The sequence below is a fragment of the Salarias fasciatus genome, chromosome 12 (genome assembly GCF_902148845.1).
Source record: "Salarias fasciatus chromosome 12, fSalaFa1.1, whole genome shotgun sequence".
Lineage (NCBI taxonomy): Eukaryota > Metazoa > Chordata > Actinopteri > Blenniiformes > Blenniidae > Salarias > Salarias fasciatus.
The window spans coordinates 11427970-11434931 of NC_043756.1; the positions used below are offsets into that span (position 1 = coordinate 11427970).

Consider the following 6962-nt stretch of genomic DNA (forward strand, 5'->3'; position numbering starts at 1 on the left):
TGAGAGGGTCAGACAACAGTCTATTTGTATTTTCTGTGTGCTTCCTTTTTTTTTTCTTTCCAGCCTTACTTTGTATCTCTTTGTCAGTCTAAATTTATCATCCAGATTTATGTTTAAGCCCGTGCCTTTAGTTACAATCGACTGGAGCGCACACTTATTCACGTACTTAGACAGAAATGTATGTTTTGAAGCGCGCGCTGCTGCACTTGGTTTCTTCTTTTGTTCCCCTTCTTTTATTTTACCAGGATCATCTGTTACCCCTGTAAAGACACCGACATTATATTCCTTGCTTGCAAGTCCTGCATGGCAATAGCGAAAGTAGAACAATACTGGAAAGTGTTTAGATGACAAAGGCTTCAGCAAATTGTTTTGTTCAACCGCAATACTTCCCATGACACATCCAAGCTCCTGTTGTGTTCTTGTTTACCCAACATCATTTCATTATTTACATTACAACATGGAACCGCATCACCGCATGGTTTTTTTTTTTTTTTTTTTTTTTTTTTGGAGCTGACTTGCACTTCTGTGCCTTTGTTACTGTTTTGACGTTGTACGCTGAATTTATGATCCGTTCGGCGTTCGGTCTGGACAATGTACATGCAAATAGACCCCGTCCCATTATGCCAGCTCTCTTTGTATGCCAGCTTTCTTCCCTAAGAGGTATAGATGAAGAGTTGGAGGAGGGTAGAAAAAAGAGCTGTATGTTTTTTGGAGGGAGATTTGTGTATGCATGCATGTGCCCGTGCACACGCGCACACACACAGTGGTGCTCCAAAACCAGTTCAGACGTGAGAAACTGTACCTTCATTTGCATAAGAATAATTGACACTTCAAATTAGCCTTCCAATCAAAGAGGATTATTTTTTTCAGCATATGTGCCGGCAGTGAGCACTGCCATGCTGGAGAATATGAAAGGGAGGGCAAAGAGAGTAGGAACGGGAGGGGGGATGTCATAAAAGATTAACCCTTTCATTTCCTCATCTCAGGCTAAAGGATTTGATGTGCCTTTTTATTGCAAATATAACATGAAATACAGTAAAACAGACTTTTGTAGGGAAATAATAAATTATTTCTTCTTTAAATCAAGCAATCCTGTGACTCTGCGGTTGTGCAAAATGGTGTTCCTGATTGATGGGTGTTTTACCTTTGAAAGCTTTAGGTGCACTGACTATGTTATGTGCACGTTAACACGTCTATATCCACCTAGGTGGCATTGGGCGCAGGCCAAGAGAGTAAGTGCTATTAAACAGAGTGCGCGCGTGTGTGTGTGTGTGTGTGTGTGTGTGTGTGTGTCAGCGTGGATGTGTTCGGATTGAGGGTTTGCTCACATTAAACCATTAAAGCAAGTGCAATGTTGAATTATTGATAATGGCTAATGAAAAGGATCAGTTCAGGATGAACTCCAGGCTTAACCACAGCCCTGAGGCTAACACAGGCATACACACACACACACACACACACACACACACACACACACACACACACACACACTAAAGCAGACATTTCCTTGTCAAACATGTTTTTTTTTAATCTTTTTAAAATTAAAAGGTAAAATAAAACTACTGCTGTGTTTTGTTTAATTTTTTTTAATGCTCACAGTACTTATGGTTCAGTCTTCACTATCCCAAAACACAGAAGGCCACCGCTGAGAGTGTAAAGAGTGGCGTGCATCCTGATCGCCCCATCCGACAGCTTTTTTTTTTCTTCTTCTTCTTCTTTTTTTTTTATGTTGAGCTCATTTTCAGGGAGAATAAGGAACAAGGAAGGAATCATTTTGGGGGAAGGGGGTGACTGAGGGTTTGGGGGAGGTTCGGTGGGAGGGGGGGGGGGGGGGGGGGGCGTCTCGGCGCCAGCCCCTCTGAAGCGCTCAGCATCCCCCCGCTTATGGGATGGCGGATGTGTCTGGGTGTATCCATGACAACCTTGCAATATGTGGGGATACACCACAGCAACATGGCAAACCAAAGTTGGTGGAGGTGTGTGTGTGTGTGTGTGTGTGTGTGTGTGTGTGTGTGTGTGTGTGCATGTCTGTGTGTGTGTGAATCCATTAAGCGCCACATATCTCAGTGACATTAATATTCATTCAGTCAGACAAGGCAGCTGCGGAAGCCTCAGTCAGTGGCTGTTGTATCTCCGACCACTTACAATACCTTCATTGTATCCTTTGACTCACAAACACACCCTGAATCTGCTGTACACGTGTTCCCGTGTCATCGAAGTCACTTTTTCAGAGTTTGACACGGTCGTCAGTGAAAACAGCGTTTGGCTAATGGTTTGTCATAGCACAGTTTTAATGCTATATATTGTCTATCTTCCGATACGCAGACAGGCTGGCCCCCACATTCACTGAGGTCAGAACTTACTGTCTGACAAACACACACTCACACTCACACACACACACACACACACACACACACACACACACACACACACACACACACACACACTGTCAAGCACGGGCTTGCACAATCACACTCATAGCTCTCACACAGCTCAAGCTGTGTTATAATAATCCCATCTGGGCTGGCCTGGATTCTCACTCAGGAAGTACCCACATAATGATGCTCTGATGAGAACTTGTTCTGTGTGTGTGTGTGTGTGTGTGTGTGTGTGTGTGTGTGTGTGTGTGTGTGTGTAAAACCGAGAGATAAAAACAGTAAGAGGAAGGTGCTTTTTGTGACACAGGTTATATACTGCTTTATATTTTAAATCCACCTTCCCATTCCACACACACATGCACACACACACACTCGCACACGTATGGATGAAGACTCAAACTGGGATCCTGTGGGAGTGTATTTTTAACCCTGACTGCCTGTGCATTTGCTGAAGGGTTAAAGGGCCGAATGGCGAATCGAGTAAATAATTCACAGTAGCTGAAACTCTTTCAATGTAACCTCGGAATGAACGGGGGAGGGAGACCAAAGAGACTTCCTTATGTGGCACAATGTAGTCGAGCCCAAACCTACTTAAAGTTTGAATCAACAATACAATAACTAAAGAAACAAGTAGGTCAAAAAGTTGTTACCCAGACATGATTCGCATCAGGAGATGCAAAGTTTTATGACGCGCGGCCTGATGCAGCTGTGTTGAGGGATGCGCACACTTGTATTATTACTGTACTGAACAATGCACTTTTCCTGTGTTTTTAGGTTGGATCAACGTCAACGATTTGCAGCCCCATAAACCAGTTGGGACAAAGACTGGAGTGTCGACACTTCCGATCCCAAGAATATTCAGCTAATCTCAGAGGTGAGTGAGCTCTCTCATTCCCAGCTCTGCTGTCTCTGCCCTCTTGTTATGTGGACTATATTTCACAAACTCCCGCTCTGGATCAGCGGTCTCTGCATCCCTTTACTCAGAGAATTTCATATGAAAGTGTCTGTAAGACATTTTGAGTGACATTGCTTCTGTCAAATAGTTGATTGAAGGAGACACAGAGAGAAATGCTGTGCTAATGAAATCGTCTGACCCACATCCTTTAGTGCTATCCATTTCTCCAAAGACACAGAAAGGGCATTTATACAGGTAAACCATGACTGGTCCCTGAAGTGAAAGAGGGGTTTTTCAGAAGGAAGAGGAGCATCCATTATTTACTATACTGGGGTTGCTAGACACTTAGGAGATAATGCAGTGCTTCAAGCATACAAAACATAGAGCCTCCTTGGTGCTGGCAAGGCCATTGTTGTGTGTTTTGAACATGTCTGTTTCCATCCATACTGACAGATGAAAAAGAATATGTCTCCCTGAGGTTCAGAAGCGTGGACAGAGACAGATAGAGAAAGATGGAAAGGCAGAGAATGGGGTTGTGGAGAGATGTGTTTTGTGTGTCACATCTCTGTGTAGGGTTGGTGTTCATCTCAGTGCATTTATATATGTGTGTATTTGCTGCCCCCAGCCCCTTTGCTGGCATGTGTGTGTGTGTGTGTGTGTGTGTGTGTGTGTCCCCAACCAGCCCTAGATTATATAATGCAAATGAAAAAGTCTTCCTCAGTGTTTGTTCATGTATATATGTGCATTAAGTTTCTCCTGCAGCTGAGTCGGTATAAGTTGGGTCTTCAAGTAGTGATGGGCTTCAATGGAGTCTGATTCTCCGCACATCAGCCGCATCTGTTTCCCCCTCATGGAGAGTGGAGGCATCTGACTGCTGTCTACTGGGAGTAGTTAGCAGGAGGAGACAAAGGCGTACAACTCCTCCACCCTGTTATCAGACTTGGGGCAACACCAGACACTACTTTCTGCCTTTGTCAATTTCCTGAGGGACACTTTGACATGAAATCCTTTTTTGTGGATGAGGGGAGAGCACTCCCAAAAATTCCAACAATTTTTCCACATAAATGCGCATTGTGATGAAGTGCATGACAACCATCCATGTTTGCAGATGTGTTCTGGGAATTCTGGGTCCACTGGCACTGAATAATGCTCACAATTACAATTATAAAAAAAATATGATATAGGCTCTTTTCATATTACTTCTAGAGTTTGAATTCTATGTGAATGTAACAATGTATAATACACTTCAATGACATTTTGTTTAATTCTCTTTATTTCTCCTCTTCCTAATACAGAAAGTTGTTTCAGTCACCAAGAAAAAACTATTGGGTAACAATTGTATAGAGTATGGATCTTTCTCCTGTTAACCCATGAAAACTGGTAGAGAAAAAGTCAGTACTTCAAACGTATTTCGTTATGTGAAAACATGCTTTCTGTAAGGCATTTTCACTGATGTTGCCATTTCGCTGTTATATTTTAAAGGCTTTGGCCACATATGAGAACAACGTTTTTCATTTTGTTCAAAAGTGTTGTCAAAGCGAGTGATTTGCTAAGTGTTTTTCAATATTTGCACTGCCTTAATTGTATATTCTATTGTGCATTATTTAAAATACATATAAAATCTGACCACCATCAAAAAACTAAGGAAAGCATAGCTACATAATCATATATAATTGACACCATCCAGACATCAGTATAGGTGTCAGCCGACAGGAAGCACGGTGAGACACGTTCAGTTTTGCCACACAGCCAGTTTGTGCCCTCGAGGTGCGACGACACGACTGCCTGATTCTGCCTGAGTTGTCTGAATCCCCTTCTCCCTTCTTCTTGAGGAGTTGGGCCGAGTTTGTCTGGTGATGGCCCAGGGATCCCCTGCCAGCCCAGAACTGTACTGTACTGTCAGCCAGAGAAAGTTTGTTCAAGGAGAAAGCCTAACAGAACATTACTTTTGTATCATCTTTTAAAAAAAAAAGCAAAACAAAACCGAGCGAGTTACTGACTTATGGGAGCTTGTAAAGGAGTGTTCCACTTTTAAGTTTCTGACATGATGGATCAGTAAACCTCTGTAAAAGTCAAGGGATCTTACAGAAAAAAAATCGAGATCTCTCTTTGTTGTATTATACATTTCAGTTGAGCCATCTTTACAGTTTCAGTCCTGTCTCAAATGACCACAGCTGGTCTGCACAGCCTATAGATTCATATTGGGCTTCAGAATATCTCTCAGGCTTGTCAACAAGCTTTATGGCTGCGCGGAAATGTAATACCATAATGTCCTTTTGGAGGAAGGGAGTGTCAGGTATGGCGGGAGTAATGGAGGAAGGGTTGGAAGTGCAGGTAACTCAGGTTTGACTGAGTTTACAGGGGATCCGATAAGGCGTTCCCCAGACCCTACAGTCTTCCAGGCTCCTCTATGAGAGAATAATAAGCAGCTGTAACCCTGAGACACTCCCAGGCCTGTGTCCTCAGCTACAAAAACCTTCACTGGGCGTCTTATCAGGTTCTAAGGATATCATGTAAGACAATACATGTGAGAAGTGCAGAGGGAACAATGGGAGGAAAGTGCAGTGTGATATGAGGGGGACTAATGTCAACGGATATTGCTGAGGCCTTTGTCGCCTTCAAGTACACTGGGAACTCACAGCTCACTGAGCTCCTTTTATTCAAAGAACGTGCTTTGGGATGTGATGAAACGCTACAAGAAGTGCCGTCCTTCATACTTTTGCAATGACATGCATTTGTTGTGGTTCAAGTTTAACTGTGCCGCTTTGGCAGGTTTGTGTTTTAAAGTATTGTAGTGGAGTCTTAAAGTAACTGTGGTTGGAATTTTCTTTTTTTTTTTTTTTCAATGAAACGGTGATATCTGTTGTTGTAAAATGCATTATACTTACTTTGAATTATTAGCTATGATTTCAAAAATATAAACCTTCTTAATTGTTTTTTTTTTTGTGTGTGTTTTTATCTCATTCAGGTGGATGACGTCTTCTGATCAAGCAGAGAGGAGCCTGAAATCAAACAGAGAAGGAGATTCAAGACATTTTCATCCTCCTACAAGGCTTGAAGCTGCACTGTGCTCTTTTGTTTTTTGTATTTTTGTCCACTAGTTTGATGACAGTGTTGACCAAAACTGACAAATACTCTCAACAAAGGCCTGAAAATAGTCATTTCAACACCTGCTGTGACTTTGTTCTAACAGGCATCAATGTATTTATTTTTAAATTTTTCAATGGAAGAACACTTCCTAAGATCACATGAAAATATTCTACACTTTAGAAAACTAGCATTTATTTCATGATTGAGTCTAACTGCGATATTTTTTGACAGCTAAATAAAGACTTTTTTTTCCCCTTTAAGTGATGCTTTAAATGTGAGTTATTTCCTCCTTTCTGTGCAGTCCTGTGGCACTCCAGGCAGAGAACAATGTGCTTGACATATTTGGGTCCTATTTGGTTATGAAAAGAGCATGCACGCTGATAAAAGCGGGCGGTGTGATCAAAGCGCCTCACGTCCTGATCAAAATCATACACCTGACACAGTTGTACCTTTTCCAGACAAACTTACGAAATGTGGGGAAACAAATTTCAGACAGCCTCCCTGTTTAAAATCCACTCCAGTTCCTCAGTGTGCGTATTTTTTGGTGTACTGCTCCATATCTGTCAAATCAAATGTAACTGTACATGCAAGTTACAGAT

The 6962-nt window shown here is 42.1% G+C and overlaps 1 long non-coding RNA gene across 2 annotated transcripts in view; it reads left to right on the forward strand.

The window, feature by feature from the left end:
* LOC115397865 (uncharacterized) overlaps positions 1-6655 on the forward strand; it is a 35559-nt gene extending 28904 nt beyond the window's left edge. The window contains exons 3-4 of one of the 2 annotated variants that reach the window (XR_003932536.1): positions 3153-3252; positions 6242-6655. This is a non-coding gene — a long non-coding RNA (uncharacterized LOC115397865). Of the gene's footprint in view, positions 1-3152; positions 3253-6241 lie in introns of those variants that run through there. The other variant, XR_003932537.1, reaches the window with a different exon arrangement.
* The last annotated feature ends 307 nt before the right edge of the window (positions 6656-6962 follow it).